This window comes from Ambystoma mexicanum, chromosome 6q (genome assembly GCF_040938575.1).
Source record: "Ambystoma mexicanum isolate Mex_15411 chromosome 6q, UKY_AmexF1_1, whole genome shotgun sequence".
In the NCBI taxonomy this organism is placed as follows: Eukaryota; Metazoa; Chordata; class Amphibia; order Caudata; family Ambystomatidae; genus Ambystoma; species Ambystoma mexicanum.
Genome location: NC_090937.1, coordinates 1512611656 through 1512631615, shown reverse-complemented (window position 1 = coordinate 1512631615; position 19960 = coordinate 1512611656). Strand labels below are relative to the sequence as shown.

Here is a 19960-nt window from a genome sequence, read left to right as displayed (position 1 = left end):
TGTGCAATTTATGGGAAACCCATCAGAAAGCCTAGTTATCAAGGCACGAGGGGAGTCCTAACAGAAACAGGGTGTCCGATTAAAGCCAGGGGCAGGGATTTAAATCGCAGGGCGGTTCAATTTATGACCCTCAAGGAACATAGGTTAGCAGTTATGGGGGATCTAGACAAGTTAGTTGACAGAGGAAAGCACAGGTGAAACACTCTGATCTTGGAAGCAAGACCATGCAGTGCATCAGAGGTTCGAATCCCGCATCCGTGCTTAGAAACCAAACTTAGGTATGGTATTAGGTGGGTTACAAAAATCAAATTAAATAAATAATATTAAAAAAAAACAACAAGGGGATAGGTCACTATAAAGTGGTCCTGAATAAACTACCCCTGGATCAGGAAGAGGTTGTCCTAAATTTCTTTAAAGTGTTGGCTATACTTAGCTGACTTATTCGCTACGGACATCACCTGGGTGGAATTCTGGAACCGCTTTAATATGACCAATGTGATCCTCCACTTCGCTTCAAGCATGTGCTCAACCAGGTGTTCGCTGAAGCAGATCCTGGGGCTACGATATTTTTAAATTACCAACTACAGTTGTGGGCCCTCCATCGGCAGCCAGGGTGCTCTGTGCTGAGCAAACAAATGTTGCCCCCACAGTGTAAAACGCAAAACTAACTATAAAAACAACAGGGAATGTTTCCATTGGGAGAGAGAGAATTTATAGTGCAGACGGATGGGCAAAGTCACCCTGTAAGAGAAGAAGACTGGTTCGGGATGGCGGTCACTCTAAATGCGAGGCCAGGTGGTCCAGTATGAAGAGTGTCACACTTTTGAAAATGCTGTGATATGTATAGTCTCAGGAAGAAATTGGCTCATACCTTTTTACCAGGAATTTGCATGACATACGCATAAAAGGTTACCAAGATTGATGTATGTTGAGTGTTTTCTTGATGCAAAAATACGTGACATATAAATGCGGTTTTGCATGAATCAGCTACATTGCAAGGAACGCATTAGTCAGTGGCTTTCCTTCAGTTCAGATGGATGTTGCTTTTGCAAAAATAAAATACAAAAAGAATCCATCATGCATTTCGCCTTTTTGGGGGACAAGACTGTGATGAATACAGAGACCTCACGGGACATTTTATGGGTCAAATGTATGAACAATCCTTACAGTTCATTTAAGTGTGCTTCGGGACAGCTACTTCTTAAAATCGCATATGAACACAAAGAATGAACTGTGTTATAACTGACTAAAATGTATATTTTGCTATGTCATCCATTCAAACTAAAGGAGTGGGCTTTAAGTAATTAATGAAGCGTGTATACTAATACGACAGTTTGTCAATGAAATATACATACTGATTAGAAGATGCTCTTTTCTAATGAAATATCTGTATCAACTTGATTAATTGCTAGTAGTTTTGCCTAGTGATTCATGCTATGAATGATTTTAAATTAAGATGGTGGAAATTTTGTAATGTTTATGTGTAGTTTGGAGTTTTTGTTTTAGGATATGTTTTTACTTGGTATGTCATGTTCTTTGATAGTGTGAACATTTTTTTTTGTAAACTAAAACACACAGTATTAATAAAAAAAATAAAAAAAAAAGAAGAGAGTCACAAGTGTGGTGGGTGCTCGCAGGTTGACTTGATTTCTTGGAATTGTAGATGATTCTCACATTTGTTCCAGCTTGGCAGAGTGGATTTTTTAAATTATGACTTGTTCTCCCTCCAAGAGTGCTGTTTGTTGGAGGCACCCATCATTGATAGGTTCTCTCTTGTTCTTACCTAAGATATCACAAGAGATAGGGGCGCCCCACAGCGGGCCTGTTGATAGGTGTAGCTAAGAAGGTCTGGGCGGAGGTGAAGAGCTTGCCCAGTCCAAATCCTTACGTACAAGGAATCAAACTTGTATGGATAAAAAAGAAAGCTTCCCGGGTAGATCTGACACATTTTTAATAAATATATACTGGAATAACACAAGAATTACCCAACAGGGTATGTTGGAAGCAGTTGAAGAGATTCTGTTTAGTTGGGTTCGTAGATGTCTAAATTCTTCCATAGTATGTGGTCACCTGAACTGTAGATGTTGGGACTGGCCAGCTGGCAAAAGTATCTCTGTCCCCGAAAAAATTAAGTCGGAGCAGGGAGAGGGCATGGGAGACCTCGTAGAGGAATGGGGGTTATTAATCCTCAATTGGAACATTAAAAGTGATGAATAGCCACAGCGCACTTGGTTGAGGGGTTGCCAAAGTAACATTCTAGATTACCTATATGTCTCAGAGGGCACCTACCCAGAGTTTAAGTCACTATCCATGGTGGAAACCTTGGCGAGGGACCATTTGCCGCTTAGAATTGCATGATCCGTGCCCTCTGTGAAGCAGAACCACGGAGGTTACAACTTTGAATTAAAGGTGAATGTGGCGGGAAATAAAATAAGATGGAATAATTACAAAATTATGGCATTTAACAGAATCCTGTAAACCGGGAAAATTGTTACAGACATACATTTGACCTGTTATCTTACTTGCCAATCGGGAGGGGATATTTAAAAAAAAAAAAAAAATCAAAGTTAATAACAAGGTTCAAACAGGGTCCCAAATAAACCTGATATTGGAAGAAATATGGATGCCTGCTTCACTGAAATTTATAAAGCAGTCAGTGATAGTGAACAAGTGTGGATAGGGGACATGAGAAAAACAATAGAGTGGGGGTTAACTTAGGACTCTGAGGACTTGCTTTAACTAATATCTAGTAGCAAAAAAGCTATGGCTCGGGGTCAGATGGATTGGCGATGTGCTTTAGAAAAAACAGCCCAGATACTTGGGTAGGCGTCCTAGACAGTATGTTTAGAACTATACTTAGGGAGAAAGCCGTGTCACTGTCTTGGCTAACAGCTATTATCGTTCCAATCTTTAAAAAAGGTTCTTGCCTCAACACCTAAAAATTACAGACCTATTTCCCTGTTGGACTGCCCAGCTAAGATCTTCACAGGCTTAGTATTAAGAGAATTACGAAAATTAGCAAATGAGAATGGAAGAATGGATTTCTTCCAAACAGCGTTCTGTCTGGGAGTGGAGATTGAGATGTACGGTTTTGTGCTGGAAGTGTTATATAAGAGGTTGATGAAAAACAACAAACCACTATTCACCACCTTCATAGATTTTTCTCTGGCTTTTGATACTGTCCCGAGGAACATTTAATGGGCCAAACTGGACAAATGGGGTTGTCCTCCTTCTTTGCCGGCAATCCTGATTGCGCTACACATGGACACCACTTTGCATGTCCATTTGGACAGAGAGGGTAGCCTATCTGCTCCAATCAACTCTGCAAGAGGAGTGAAGTAAGGTTGCCTATTGGTTCCAATTCTATTCCTCCTTTTTTTGTCTGATTTGGCTGAAGCCTATTTGGATACCAATTGTTTTCTGCTTAAACAAAACACCAGATTGATTAATTATCTACTGTACGCTGACAACCTGATTTTAATGGGCCATACGCCAATAGGTTTGCAGTGTCAGTTGAAGGTCCTGGACACATACACCAAAAAGAATATGTTAACGATAAGTGTCCCTAAATCGAAAATTCTAATCTTGCATAAAGTTCCTGGAAAAGCAGGAGGACAATTCAAGTGGACTATTGATGGGACACCCGTAGGGAAATTAGATTATTTTGTGTACCATAAAGCCCGGCAGCTCACTGCACAACTAAAGATCACTGCTTTGGCCATCCAGGGAAGCTGCTTAAACAAGAAATTCAGGTACTTTTCGATAATTCCCATCTGAGAGTTCTACTGTAAAAAGGTGGTCCCGTTGGTGACGTATGGTGCTGAGACACCATTTTTTCCCTTCAACGGGTAATGGTGTAAGCTCAAAGGAGCATTCTGGAGGAAAGTTTTAAGGTTGCAAGCTAGTGTCCCAGCTCCCGTACTAAGGTATGTGTTGGGTCTGGTGTCTTTGGAAGCGTTAATTAAATGCAAACATTTAAACTTCCCACAAAAGATCTATTTAGCGGAAGAGGGATCGACCTTGGGGATGTTAAAGAGTGGGCTACAGTTCAAGTCTTCAGCCGGTCTCAAAGCATGGTAGCAACAGAGTCTTGAAATATTAAGTGACGTTGACTCCTCAGTGGAGTACCGAATAATGTATCCACTGAAAGTAAAAAAGAGATGGGAGGCCGACTGGATTGACACAATGGATTTTGTCAAGAATTACCATTTATTCACAGGGTTCTTGTTAGATGCCAGACCCTTTAACACTTTGCCATAATACTTGAGGAAATTTCGAGGGCAATACTGGCATAGTCAGTATTTACTTTGTTGCCTGAATTTGCTCCCCACCAATGAAATCTTGGGTGCGCGAGGCGGTGTAGCTTGCAATCTAAGATGCTGTAGATTCAGTAAAATGGAGAATTCAATAGAAACCCTACAGCACATGTTGGTAAACTGTTGCGCACTGACCAGGATATGCCAGACACATGTTTCCCACCTTTTAAAGGATTTTAAGGTGGTACACCCGGGCTGGATTTGCAACATATTTACGTGGATACATGTTTTAAATGGTCGTTGGCTACTATACGTTTTATGGACGAGGTCCTAGTGCTTAACTAAGATCGCCAACTGGAGAGGGGTGCCTAAGATGTTAACTGATCAATTAAGGGGATGTCTATTATTGTAATCTAGTGTAAGTAACTTTTAACCAATTGTTATGTATATATCTATATTCAAAGAAAAAACTTTGTTAAAGGGACGTTATGGTTTCAAGTAAAATCGAAAAACCCCGGAAATTCGCCAGTTATGGTAAGCTAAACAACCAAAACTTGCGCCACCACCGTGCCACCACTGCAGTAATCAAGGAGCATGAGAAACACTTCCCCATACATTACAAATAACACACAGGCAACATTTTCCCTTGTCCACCTACTTCTCCATATTAGTGTCTGGTTCCTCTTCCCTCATTTCCCGCCCAACCATTCGTTCTCAGCTCTTCTGCCAAAAAAATACATCCAAAAACAACAAAAGACATATTCCTTTAGGAACCACCTTTCACAGTTAAAACATAGAACTAACAAAAACATGTATAGACTCCATCTACTTTATATTTCTCAGTAAAGTACATAGACTCAATAAGATTTTCCAACATTTCCATTTGCATATTGTGGCATTCATCCTCCGTTCAAGGGACTGGAATGGTGGATACTGGCCCAGCAGTCCAAGTTATCAGCCCAAGCGAAGCAAGGGTGGATAACAAGGTCTCTGGACCATTATCCCCCCATCCCAGCCCCTGAAATGGGGGATCAAAACCATTAGTACATTAGCACCCAAGGTTCCCAAAGCGGGAACCCGGGGTTCTAAAATAAAGAATTTTTCTTCCTACACCGGTGTAGAAAGGAAAATCCTTTTCCAAGATGGCCACCATGGAAATGGAAGGCGAGGGTTCCATACAGGGCCCCTCTTCGCTTTCCATGGCAGCCTGCAAAAGGCAAAAAGAGAACCCTATGACCATATTACCACGAGCACATGTTTCTTCCCTTTCAAATCTATCCTTATTTCGAATAACTTTACCACAAAGCCAGTCCCAGGTGGACATGACCACTTTAATCCTATGTTTTGTCCCTTCTGGTCATGGCCAGTAGCCAGATTGTCCGGATCATGACCTTATTCCATGACCCGGACAATCTGGACACTGTCCATGCCCACCGGCTATCCCTCAGTCACTAAAGCTATACCGCTATTTTTTTTAACTACATTATGACACTTGTCAAATAAGAAAACACTGCCACATTTGAAAAACCACGCTTTTAGATACTTGCCAATGCGCCTTACGCAAGTTTGCTGGAAATCCACCCACGTTTTATTTTTTCAAAACTGTCAAATGAATGCACATACAATCGTCATATAAGCTCTGCACAAAATCCCACCAAACTTTGTAAACTCATTCGAAATCATGTCAGAAATACCCCACCCATCGTCATCACCCCTCACCGCCCCAGACATTATTTCATAAGTTTCACAAGTGCAATTCTCAGAAAATATTACTGTCCCGAGGGTTCGGCCATGTATTTTTATACATACGGTGATCTATCGCAAACATTTCCGATTCGCCTTACCTCACTCTAACTCTTTTAAAAACATATGACATCTGGCAGCAGGGCACGATCATCTGCTGCTATTCTTATCCATTGCTGCATCTGCCTAAGGTAAGCTGCCTTGACGTCACTAAATCATATGCCCCGCCCCTGACCCTCACATCACCAACCCTAGTGATATTCTACACCTTTCTCAGTGACGTTCCTCTTCAGCGTAGCCAAATGCGCCCATAATCACCTACGTGACGTGACCCAGAACCTGAAAATCAACATACATCGACTAACAACACAGCACGTCACAATTTGGAATATTAAACCATACTTTAAAAGAAAACAATAACACTGTACAATTTGTAAAGTAATTTTATTTCACAATAAACGCTCCAAGAACATCCGACTATTGCCATATTCAATCAAATTGCAAATTTGTTTCTTCGCTCACGATCCAAAATGTTTATCGTGAAGCACACTTTGTTCTTCTTGCATACATAAGGAGTTTATTTTCGATAAAAGAACCGCTTGGGTCGCACAGTGAATTCCAGGTCTTCTGCATCAACTTGGGCCTAGACCACCATAAAGGATGTTATGTTACTCCTAATAGCTAGTACAGCGTACGGGCACATGGGCCCTGCGCAATCGTCCCAAAAAACAGTCACTCTGATCCAGGCATTGACAACTATGTGCAGCTGCCGATTAAAAAAGCTGTCAGTTGGCATAATGAATCCAATTCACCTTACCTCACTTTTCCTCTTTTAAAAACATACGAAATCTGGCAGCAGGGCGCGTCCATCTGCTGCTATTCTTATCCATTGCTGCATCTGCCTAAGGTAAACTGCCCTGACGTCACTAAATCATATGCCCCGCCCCTGACCCTCACATCACCAACCCTAGTGATATTCTACACCTTTCTCAGTGATGTTCATCTTCAGCGTAGCCAAACGTGCCCATAATCACCTACGTGACATGACACAGAACCCGAAAATTAACACACATCGACTAGCAACACAGCATGTCACAATTCGGAATATTAAACCGTACTTTAAAAGAAAACAATAACACTGTACAATTTGTAAAGTACTTTTATTTCACAATAAACGCTCCAAGAACATCCGACTATTGCCATATTGAATCAAATTGCAAATGTGTTTCTTCGCTCACGATCCAATATGTTTATCGTGAAGCACACGTTGTTCTTCTTGCGTACACAAGGTGTTCGTTTTCGATAAAAGAACCGCTTGGGTCGCACAGTGAATTCCAGGGCTTCAGCATCAACTTGGGCCTAGACCACCATAAAGGATGTTATGTTACTCCTAATCGCTAGTACAACGTATGGGCACATGGGCCCTGGGCGATCGTCCCAAAAAACAGTCACTGTGATCCAGGCGTTGACAACTATGTGCAGCTGCCGTTTAAAAAAGCCATCAGTTGGCATCTGGAATCTATGAAAATCTGTAAGGGGCTTCAATTCAACACTACAGCTAAGTCAATGCCTAGTCTGGGATGCTGATGGAACTCCTTATTGATGTATTTTTATGTCCAGTTCATTTACTCTGGATGACAACCCTTATATAACACCCCTCTCTCAGAATCCCCCCGACCCCGCTGAGCCAAGATGTAGGTTTGTTTTTCAAATTTAAAAGGTTTATTTGAAAATTAAACAATATATATCTATCACACTTTTATAGTAAATTAATATTTGATAGCACACTTGTGAGGATGATAATGATCAACAATGGATAATGTTACCATGGTACACTCTTTTTGATGGCTTAGAAGTGATATAGATAGGATGAAGTACCTGAGAATGCTTTTATGGCTTCAAGGACAATGCAATGATGAATGAAAATGCAGTACAGAAAATAAACTTGATATGACTTCAACAAAAGACAATGTAATCACTTTTCTTTGACAATTCACCCCCCACACCCCTTTATGCAAGGTAAAGAGAGGGAAGGAAAGCACACAGTTCTCAGGAATGCAATCAAATATAATTCAGTTCCCCCCTGGCAAGCTTAGAGGAAAAGGGATGATTTTAACACAGGCAAAGTACTTTAAAGGTGGTATGCAAAGAAGTGAAAAATATGCTAAAATGATTTTAATTCCCTCTAGAGGTTCAGGGTGGGTGCCAGCTACTTTGTATTAGTTCAGGATCACTTTGGCAATGCTCTATGAATGATTGTCAGGTTGCACACGAATTTCAGCAAGGAAAGCAAGGACAAATATTTTTACACGTGGCTGAAATGAAGCAAAATGTCAAATCGCTGCAAATTTAGTCGCGTGTGTCGAGCGCAATTACGGAGGCACTATAAGGAGTAGGAAGTCGGTTTAAGGTAGCTTTAAGATGACAGTTAAAACTTGCTCCTAGCACAAACGGTTCCGGAGATACGGCCGATTTAGTAAAGGTAGTTTTTCGGATTTTAAATTTTAAAGCTCAGAATGACAGATGACAGTTTTCAGTTTTAAAAATGATAGAATGACACGATTTTAGGAGGCAGTTCTAATAGGCTAAAATAGTTTGCATTAGATTATTTTAAACTAAGAGATTGGTTTTGGCACAGTGCTAGCTGGGTACTCACACTAGATTTTGGACAGGAATGCGCCTCGTCACGGATCTGGTCAACAGGTTGAACGGGACTTCTGGCGGTTCTGCTCACAGCGTCTGGTCTCTGGTTCTCTCTGGTTCCTGATACAGCACTGCTTTCTGGATACTGCTACAGGTTCTTGCAAAAGTTCTTGGCAAAGAATTCAAACAGCTCGCCCGGCTGTTGAATAGGTTGGTTGGTTTTGAGGTCTGCTGAAGAGGATTCAGCTTGTGGATTCAGGCCTCTCTGCTACAAATTGTGGAGTTAATTTCTGGTCTCTGGAGATTGATGGATTTGAAGTCTGGATCTCTGGATGTGAAGTCTGAAGTCTCCCGGCAAAGCGTTCCGCAAGAAAGTGGAAAGTGAATGTCTCTACCTGGGTTTCAATGTTCCTTTTATGTGTTTTGAAAATGGGTGTGTGCCTGGGCCTAGCTAAGCCTGCCCCTCTCACTTATCATTGGCCAAGCTTTCCTCTCTCCCTTGATTGGGGGAAAGAAATGGAGTGTCAGTGTGATGCTGTAGGTTTTATGGACAGAGGAACCTCCCCTTGTCAAATTGCACACAAATCTATTTCTGACCCAAATACATATTTATCTATGTACCATATTTCTAATATTATAGGTCCAGTTAACATATTTTCTGTAGCACCAAACCATCCGATCCCTGTCTTTGTACGATGTTGTGTCCACTTATGACAGAATTCTCCCCTTTTCATCCAGATAACGACCTCTAAACCTTTCCAGATTTGACACAAATGTGCACCAGGGATATGGGTTTCAGATGATAAAGTGTCAGATTTTTAACATGCATACGTTTGGAGTAACAACCTTTTTTTCCGCTACTATCCCCACGAACATACCACAGGGTCTTAACACCTCATAAAATGTGCACAGAAAAATCACAAGAATGATAATGTTATTTATATAATTTTGACAAGTCCGCACTATGAATTATCCATCTTTTTAAAATCATGCTCTGGCCCCAAAGGGGTGTGGTTTTCCAAAGCACATGGTGGAATTTCTGGATTATCCACTTCCCCCAAGCTCAGCCTGCTCTCACAGGCACTGCCCCTCCTAGTTTCTCCCAAGAGGAAGCCATTTTACGACCCCCCCCCCCAATATAACATTTGCCTAAGTCCAGGACAGGGCTTTGTTCAACTTCCTGCAGTCTGCAGGTACCACTCCCCTAATTCAATCAGAGAGGTGTCACCTCCTTTTGGTGGGGGCAGCAGGATGCAGCCATGCCTAGGAAGAGTTGTTGAGCCAGTTCAACTCCTGTCGGGGGTAGTTGTCAGGCAGAATTCAGCTAAATGTCACTTTAGTTCCCAGTTTTCTACATTCAAATCCAACTTACAATTTTTGCACACGCAGCTAGAATGCTGATTCTAAGTTCAAAACTATGACATTTAAACAATTGCAACCTATGTGACACTCACAAGTAGGTCACTCATTTATTCTAAACATTTCGATTTGAGTGGCTTTAAACCCAAATTCACTTAAACTGCTGTCATCCCTAGCTATTTTTTATATATACATTAAATAATTACTTCCTTCAAGTCATTTCAGAATATAGTTTTACATTGTATCCACCTCTTAGCAAGTCTTTCCTTGGCCTGGTTTGGGTTCATTTGTTCAGTTTTACACAAAAGTCTCTTGGTTTTAAAACGCCGGCTTTCTGATAGTGGTGAGCACCAGTACTGCATCCCTTTTTGACATTAAGAAAATTCATTCCCTATAGTTCTGGGTTGCTTTTGGCAATCAGCATTGCCATTCCCAATGGTTTCAGGCTACTGTGTGTGTAGCCCAATGGTGGTTTTAGGCAGTGCCCTCCTGTGCTCACAACATAGGCAAAAATGGGTGGCAGCCTATTCTTCATGTTTTCCCTGTGCACTCTCTGGGGAGTTCTGGCCATCATGATGTTTTCAATGCCAGTAATGCACAGTTTTATGGTAGGGCTTGGATGCATGGGTAAAAAACATCCCACAAATCGCAGAAAGGCAGAATGTATCTGTTTCGAAAACATAACAGAAAATGTGTCTCAATACCCAAACGTTATTGCAATGTATCTATTTACTTTTTAATTCGGCATAGAGTTTAACCTAATGATTAGCACACACATCAAACAATCTCAACAAAGAGAAAACAATGTGGAAACTGGTACACAATTCGATATGGTCACACATTACATTTTAATTAAATATTAGCGTTGAACATGGGTGAACCTAGTGATGGTCTAGATGCACCTCGATGCTGCACTCCCCATAACCACGCAAAAAAGACAACTACACACAATGATAGTACTTGTGTTACATTGCAATAAGCAACACAGAACAAACAAATAGACTATAACCCAAAATTAATCTTCAGATAATAATAAGTTAATGCTCGTTCCGGTATACAATCGTCAAAATCAAACTTACGTTATATTCACCATTTCCATTCTCTTGGCATAAGTCAGACCGTAATGCTCACTGCGTCCGCACCAAAGATTCTTCATGAACTGAATTTACATGTTCCTTACACACTTTTGGAATGCATAACCTTATCAAATCTTCATGATTACAAACCCCCTCTCATTGCATTCCTTACGGAATGTTCCCTTTCTCTCAAGGTCAAAAATCAATTGAACCTTATACTGTGTGTCCAATGCGTGGGCCTCCTTAGCTCGCAACCAAAAATTCAAAGCTGGTGACCTTCACTCAGAATCAAAATACATTCTCACTTTGCAACAACTTTCCTCACCGATGCCATGAGAACTGTTATTCGCATACACGTGCAGGGCCGCTCTTTGCATCAGACAGTGCAGCTGGCTGCATCAGATGCCACACTGGGGCAGCAGTCTGCCTCCATTATTATTTTAATTACATTTTAACACAGACACATTAGTCCTGCGCCTGTACCTCCAAATGTACGTATGACTTTTGTGACAAAAAACACCAGTTTTTTGCCTCTTGCTGCGATATCCCATCCCATCCTCATCAACCCTCAACTCCCCAGGCAGTATTTGATAAGTTTAACAAGTGCAATGTTGTGTTATTTAATATGTTTTTGCAGCGATGTCCGCGGACACCAAAACACAGATCCAAGATGGCGGGCACATCGGGACAATCTGACGCTCTTCACGCTCTTCACCATCCAATCAGCAAACACATCACATGCCCTCAGACATGAGGCAACTGATTAGCCAATCGATATCTTGCCCGCGGAGCGAACAGGGAAGTGTGTCCGCGGAGCGGACATAGATATCACTAATTTTTTTAGACCTACTTTTTGCTCGTTTAAAAAAAAAAACTACTAGACGGATTTTCACCAAATTTACAAAAGCACGCTTTCGGGACCAAGCCGCTGCCCCTGCTGCAAATTTGGTGAAAATCCATCCAGAGGTTTGGGCTGTAGGCGTGCGCAAAGTTTTTTCTCCATTCAGTCTATTTTTTTCCCCCCAGGACAAAAACTCACCAAGCTTTGCAAAAAATGTCAGAGTGGACCATATACTTTTTTTGCAAAGTTTGGTGTGGAGTCGTCCAGGCGGAGCAAATTTATTTTTTTTATGTGATGTCCATTGTGTGTATATGTGAAAGGTTCCATGTGAACTACAACACATTAATTAAAAAAAAGAAATATCACCTCACTGCTAGAAACCTTATGCCAACATCAAGGGGGTTGACAGATTCCGTTGCTCTGGCTGGAAGAACTGGGCCACATCAGAATAAAAACATCTGTGTTCTCGAATTATCATGTTTTTTCTGTCAACAAACGATACATTAAATCTATTCAAGCATGGTGGTGCAAGGCCCGCAAACCGGGGCACCTCCTAATATTCTTATTATTATTATTTGAATATTGAGCGCAGACGTAGCTTTGCGAAACAGCAGAGCATTTTACAGATGTATACAACAATACAGATCCATAATGGAGCACTATACAGAGGTATATAATAGCACAGATGCATAACAGAGCACTTTTCAGAGATAACCACAGAACAGATATACAGCAGGGGGTAGCATACGAAGGAGCATAGAGGAGCAGTAAAGCTGTACCGGGTGGCAGGGTGTAGAGGTGCAGGCGGTGTCTAGCAGGTCAGGTGCTGAAAGGGCCGACCTGATGGCCTAGTTGTTGAGGAGAAGAGACTCCATGAAGATTTTGGTCTTCAATTCTTTTCTGAGTGTAAGAGTATGGGGGTGAGTCTGATGCTGACAGGGAGGAGGTTCCATAGTCTTGGGGCATCATCAGAGAAGGCTTGTTTTCTGGTCCTTTCCATTTTGCAGGACCAGATTTCAAGTCTACATGTGTCCTGGCTTCTGGTGGTTTGCTCTCCACCAAAGATGCTGAGTTCCTCTGCAAGGTAGCTAGATGACATGAGGGTGACTGCCTTATAGATGATGTAGCAAGACTTGAAGGTGATTTGTGCATGCAGTGGGAGCCTGTAAAGGTTAATGAAGGCCAGGATCATGTGGTTGCATATGCGTAGACTCGTGATGAGGCTTGGGGCCATGTGTAGGACACTTCACATGGGTGCAAGGGAGGACAACGGGAGGCCTTAGAGGAGTGCATTGCCCCATCCAGGTGTGATAGGACAAGTGCTTGAACAGCTGATCTAAAGCTATCCAAAGGGAGAAAGGGCTTGACCTTCCGCAGGAGGGAGATCTGATACCAAGCTTTCTGAATTTTCTTAGATATGTGTGTCTTAAAGGAGAGGTGTTAGTCGATGTGGAACCAGAGGGACTTGGCACAGGGGTGAACTTGAGTGTGAAGCCCTCAGAGTTCATAGTTGATTGCCAGGTCTGTATGTCTGGGTGTTCGGTGTTGTCGGTGAGGAGTAGGAATTCGGTCTTGGATGGTTTGAGCTTCAAGTATGCACTGGACACCGAAGACTGGATCAGCAAGAGGCAGGATTTGAGCCTATGGATGTGCTTGATTGAGTCGATCTTGAGGTATATCTCTGTGTCGTCAGCATATTGGTTGATGTGGATGTTGTGTGTGGCTAGGAGGGCCCCCAGCTGCTTCATGTACACAGTGAAGATCACTGGGCAGAGGATGGAATCCTGTGGGAATCCACAGGTGGTGGGTAAAATTGGTGATCTAGAGGAGTCCATCTGAACAAACTTCTGGTCGTTTTCAAGGTAGGATGTGATCCAGCGTAGGACAAGGTTGCTGATCCCCATGTGCCAAATTAGGGTGTCCATAAGCGCCTGGTGTCCACTGTGTCGAACACGGCCAAGAGATCAAGTGGAACCAGGAGGCAGGGGTGCGCATCGTCAAGGATGTTGAGGGTGTTGTCAACCACCTGTATGGTTGCTGTCTCTGTGCTGCATCTGGGTCTGATCACAGATTGGTAGGTTTGGAGGAGATTGTTGATGTCAATGTGTTTCAGTAGTTGTGTGGCTACCGCTTTCTCGATTATTTTACATAGGAAGGGAAGATCAGTGATGGGGCTATCGAGGTTGTAGAGGGAGGATTTGTCCTGTTTTTAGGGTTGATGGGAAGGTGCTTTGAGTTGTTGATGTCCTCCAGGTAGGGAAGGAGAGCTTCTGCTGGGAGGATCTGGAGGATTGATACTGGAAGGATGTCATCTGTATATGATGTGGCTTTGAGGGCAGCCAGGGTTCTATCCTGTATGACTTTACACTCCAAATGGCAGACCCTGATATATGCAGTTAAGGCTATTTATTACACCACCACCAACATAACAAGAGCAAACACTGATCAAACCTCACTTTCATCCCAGAGGTATTAGAATCCCGGGAGAAGTGTGGGGCTATCAATACATTCTTTATCAACAAGATCAATATAATATGGCTCCATATAGAGGGCTCCAAATCCTCTGAGACTCCTACCTATTTCACCACCAGGCCTCCAACTTAGACCAACTTCTATCGTCTCTCACAATAAGAAATCTCATACGTGATCACATCCTCGAATTTGGCCTCTTACACTGAAGACATGGACGTGGCCACCATCTTATAAAAACATGGCCCTGTCCTTACTGCTCTTCTCAGGGTAGTCAATACCTCTCTCCTTGATATAACATTCCCATATATGCTAAACACGTGGTGTCTATACCAACTATTGAAAAAGAAAAAAAACTGATCATCACCCAGAAGACATAGGAAAGTACTGGCTGATCAGAAGCCTCCCATTTATCACCAAAGTCATCAAGATGGTAGTTGTTAGCAGATGCGTTGCTAGGGGGTGGCTAATGGGGCTGTAACCCCTGATCTTTTGGTTGTAGCCCCGATAGACTCTCAGGAGCTACAACCAAAAGGGTAGCTAGCCCCCAGTTCCAACATAAGCGTAGCCCCAGATCTTTTCCAGACCTAGCAACACCCCTGGTTGTTAGCCAACTACTTTAAAAAATAGAACAACTTAGACTGCTCTATGATCACAAATCTGGACTCCTCCCTAAATGCAGCACTGAAACAAGCATGATCCAGGTGGTTAACAACACCCTTCTTATTATTGAAAAATGAGACTAGTGCTTGCTAACCTTCCTGGACTTCGCATCTGTGTTCGACCCCATCAACCATGACACACTATTCACCCGCCTTGAAAATCTGATGGGCTTCTCTGGCCCCATCCTGAAATAGCTCATATCCTTCCTATCTGTCATAGACCTACTGTCCAGATGGGATCTCTAAGGTCCAAATGCCACCCAAGTAGCTGTGGGGTATCTCAGGGTTCCAGTCTCTCCAAGATCTCCTTTAGCTGTATATGGGACCTGTGGCTTCACTCTTAGACAAACATAACAGTGAGATACACCAGTACATAGATGTGCACAATTGTACATAAAGGTTAAATGCACACAAAACATTGCTCACGAAGGTGATACTTCTGGGCCACGCCTCCAAGTAGGCATCCACTCTAAGTTGGCTGTTCAAAATGCACTTAGCCAGGTTCAACCCTCACATCACCAACTCAGCAACATCTCTCATCATTATGAATGGAAATCTATCCATCCAATACCATAACACATTCACAAAAGGGCCCAAACGGATTGGTGTCAGATCTCTCTACTCCCAAAGATCAAGCTATTCTTCCGACTTCCACATGGTGGTGCAGGCTTCAGTGAGCTCACATATTGACAGGGATAATGACTCGCTCACAGGGCTACTGGCTGATCACCTGGCTCATCTCAAAGTGACCCACATCATTGGCACATTAGAAAATTGACTGCAGCACTCACATCTTGCATGCATCACATTGGCTACCTATCCCAGCTGGGATCTCGTTGAAACCTGTCTACCTTACCTCCTAAGTAAACTGGCTTGCACTGATAAAACAAGTAAACAGTCCTACTCATGCTATGCTCCAGTCCTCTGGAACTCCAATCCAGTAGTAATCCAGACTGTTCCAAATCTCCTTCACTTTAGGAAAGGGCTGAAGACTTGACACGTCCAACAACACGGTGGTATTGCATACATTCTGGCTATTCTGTGCATACCACCTTCAGTAAGTTGTATTTTGATCATTAATATTAGTGTTTACTTGATGACTTGTTAAATTCTCACTACCAATATTTCGCACTGTAGTCTCTGCAGTGGCACCCCCGAGCCAAATTCTCCATCATAAACATATATAATACAAATAAGAGTAACTTAACATTCATGTTTGGCTTTCCCCTCCTTTGGCTTTCATTCAAATTAATTGTGTTTGGTGATTGTCCAACTCCTCAGTGGCTTGTGTCACACAGTAAAGCACATCAACAGAAAGGCACCTTCTGGTGACATGCTATCCAATAACATTGGCTCAGTAAGGGGCTGATTTAGAAAGAAGTGTCTATGAGGTGCTATGAATGACTACCTTCTCAATTAAATAGTAATCAGGAGTACCCAGAGTCACTGAGCGTAACTTCCTTATTAATCAAATATTAGCACCCGTGGCAGGATAGGCAACCAATCAGATTGATCGGATTGCAGGCTGAATCTCACAATCTCATCCCACGTTCTGAGCAGCCTGATGGCTGCTTCCTCTGCCCTGCCATCTTCCTCCCCATCCTCCCATCCCTTCCCCTCATGACTCTGGTCCCTTCCCCTTACAGCCCAATTTGTCTGATTTGTTCAGCCATCTTAGACAAGTATTTTATTTGAATGAACCGGATGCCGCAATACATCACATTCATTCAGACCAAATGCATTGCTGTCAGTACCCTGGATTTCCTGATTCAAAACCAATAACAATACCCAATCCAGCGGCCGGATCATGTGGTAACGCTGTCAGGGCCCATCGTTAAGGCCCTCACACTTTACCACTTAAGTATTATTGCTATAGTCCTCTCCATGTGTAGGTCAAGGTTAAATAAAAATAGGCCTCATTACAAGTCTGGCGGTAGCCGTGCCGGTAAAACTGGCAGGGTGCCACCGAAGTTGCAAGATTTTCCGGCACCTGGCTGGCCGGATTTACCGGGGCATTACAGCACAGCCCCGGCAGTCCTGGAAGTCAGGCGCCGGAAAAGGTAAATCCCCATTCCCGTTTGAGTTCCATAGGACTCAAGGGGAATGGGGAGCATGGAAGCACCATCACCGTGTGGAATAGTGCCGGTGCTTCCATGTAAGTCTGCGAGTGGGTGCTGTCTCGCCTGCCAGATCAGGCCTGGCGGGCAGGACGGCAGCTGCTTGCAGAGTCGGAGTGTGCCGGTATAGTAACAACAGTGCCGGTAGGCTTGCCGGCAACTTTGTTACCAGACCGGCACACTCGTAATGAGGCCCATTGCCTTCTTTATGAATCATTCCCACCTTGCGCTGTATTTAACTACAATTGTATGTCCTTCGACTCTCATCCTGCGTACAATTAAGGGTGGATTTAAAAAAAAAAAAAAAAAGCTCTGCCACTGATGCATTTTGCTAAAATAAAGACCACTTTTTGGGAGAGAAACAACCCATCCTTCCGCCAAAAAAAGGCAATGTTCTAAGTGCTACACGACACGTTACACTTGCTGTATAGCTATTTCAATTCATATCCTTAACATTAACACATAGACACAATTCAGGTGCACTCCCTTCTTACATACGTGCTTAAAGATTCCTTGAAACATGCTTTAGGGACAGTAAAAATACGTTAAAAAAAGCGTACTCTATCATTAATGGAACTCGAGGGGTTCAGATTTTTGTCAAAGGGACAATTTGAAAGGGACAAACAGGTTGGTTATTTTCTTAAATGGCTGCATTACATCATTGGACCAGAAGGGGGCACCCGAACACACTGTATGATATTCTGTTTTAATAGGGAGACCTGCATTCGTGGCTTTACTGTTATTGCTGCTGAAAAAAACACACACACACAAAATTGGCAACATTGAAGAAAACACAGAGGAGTTGGTATTTTTGAGGCAAGGGGCACGGTCTGCCAAGTTTTCAAATACACACAATATTTTGACTTCCGTATAAAATCAGATAACAGTGAAAACGTTGGCGCAGCAAAGGGTTGCCTGGCAAGTCGTTTAGTGATACAGTAACGGTGTCGTTCTATATGTCGCCAGAACAGATATCAGAGAGCCCAGGCGTCTGATTCGTTCATGTGTAGCTGACACGCTGGTGCGGTGTGTTCACTCGACCAAAGGCTAAGTACTGCGTGAAATCGTTGTAGCCTTCAAGATGCACGGCTGAAGACAAACTAAATACGGTGCATATGCCTACTGCAAAAAAGAAGACGTTGTTTACGGCTGTCGATTAGGAAAACCACAGCACGAGTCACAGAGACATGTGCACTGCAGCTGTGCATGTTATCTACACAAACAGCGACATGCGTGAACTGAGTCAATTTCTGCGTGGGATTCAAAGAGCGGCGAAATATTTTACTGCACCATTGCTGGGCTGGCTTAAGTCATAGCACGGTGGGCGTGCGCCTATTTCCATCCGTCTGTCGTTCAACTACTTCCATTAATGTGTAGATTTGTTTACACTTCGTGGCAGCACACGTGCTGGGTACGACGTCCAAGGGGGGCGGCTGGAACTCCTAACCCCTCCCGCGCCGCAAACCCCCACCACCCTCGTTCAATAATGAGCTCTAATGCTGAGCATTGACACAGCTTGACCATCAAACTGAGGGGCTGGGGCGGACACAGTCAAATGTAATGAAGCTGCAAGTGCCAACAGCTGTGTTCAGCGGTATCAACTCAGATAAGAATGTGTTAGACCTACTCTACATGCCTTCACGATTTCATGTTTGGGCCTCATTACGAGTTGGGCAGTATTCTGGTGGTAAATCGGACAGAATACCGCCCAATGCAATTACTGTTACTGGCGTCTTGTGGAATTACCGCTGGATTACAAGTGGCAGTGGTGGAGCAAGCCCCAATTTCTTCAGGGTCCAGCGGGCTCTAGGGGTATTTTCAGCGTAATTACCGCTGATGGAATTACCACAGTGGTAATTCTGCTGATTTTGCCGACTTTTTAGTGGACAGTGGGAGGATTTAACTCCAGCAAAGGGTGGAGGTAAATCCCCCACTCCAGACCCACATTCGTAAAATGGTAGTGCGGGAAAAGTGGCAGTAATTACATTACTGCCAATTTTTTCACACACCACCATACTTGTAGTGAGCCCGAGAATTCACCAAGTTAAGCAATGAAAGGCATGCTATTCATTTCTACCCAGCACATACTACATCTTTGGGGGGAAGCTTGTTATGTTTGCTTGATATGACAGTGTTCATATTATTTTATTTTGGTTTTGTTTGACCATTTATATCAGTATCAAATGGATGAAGTATCACGTGTCTGCTTAAATCGCGGATCCCTCCGAGCTGGATTTTCCACAGTAACAAAATTGTGTGATCCTGGGCATGTTACCTTCTCTCTCTTTGGCTCGTTCCACCTAAGTGTCGTCATTGGGTGTGGATAAAACACGGATCATCTTAAGAAGTGCTGCATAACCAGTAATAGGCATTGACAGAGCATATGTTTTTTGCTTTGGTCAGCATGAGTTTATTAGTAAGGAGAGAGGAAAACAAGGGGCAAGGTGTAGGAAGGAAGGAAGGAAGGAAGGAAGGAAGTGAGGAAGGAAGGAAGGAAGGAAGGAAGGAAGGAAGGAAGGAAGGAAGGAAGGAAGGAAGGAAGGAAGGAAGGAAGGAAGGAAGGAAGGAAGGAAGGAAGGAAGGAAGGAAGGAAGGAGGGAGGGAGGGAGGGAGGGAGGGAGGGAGGGAGGGAAGGAAGGAAGGAAGGAAGGAGGGAGGGAGGGAGGGAGGGAAGGAAGGAAGGAAGGAAGGAAGGAAGGAAGGAAGGAAGGAAGGAAGGAAGGAAGGAAGGAAGGAAGGAAGGAAGGAAGGGGGAGAGAGGGAGGGAGGAAGGAAGGAAGGAAGGAAGGAAGGA

At 43.2% G+C, this 19960-nt stretch overlaps 1 protein-coding gene across 2 annotated transcripts in view; it reads left to right on the top strand.

Moving 5' to 3' along the window:
• LOC138516807 (catenin alpha-2) overlaps positions 1-19960 on the top strand; it is a 3575147-nt gene that overhangs the window by 1091183 nt on the left and 2464004 nt on the right. The window lies entirely within an intron of this gene.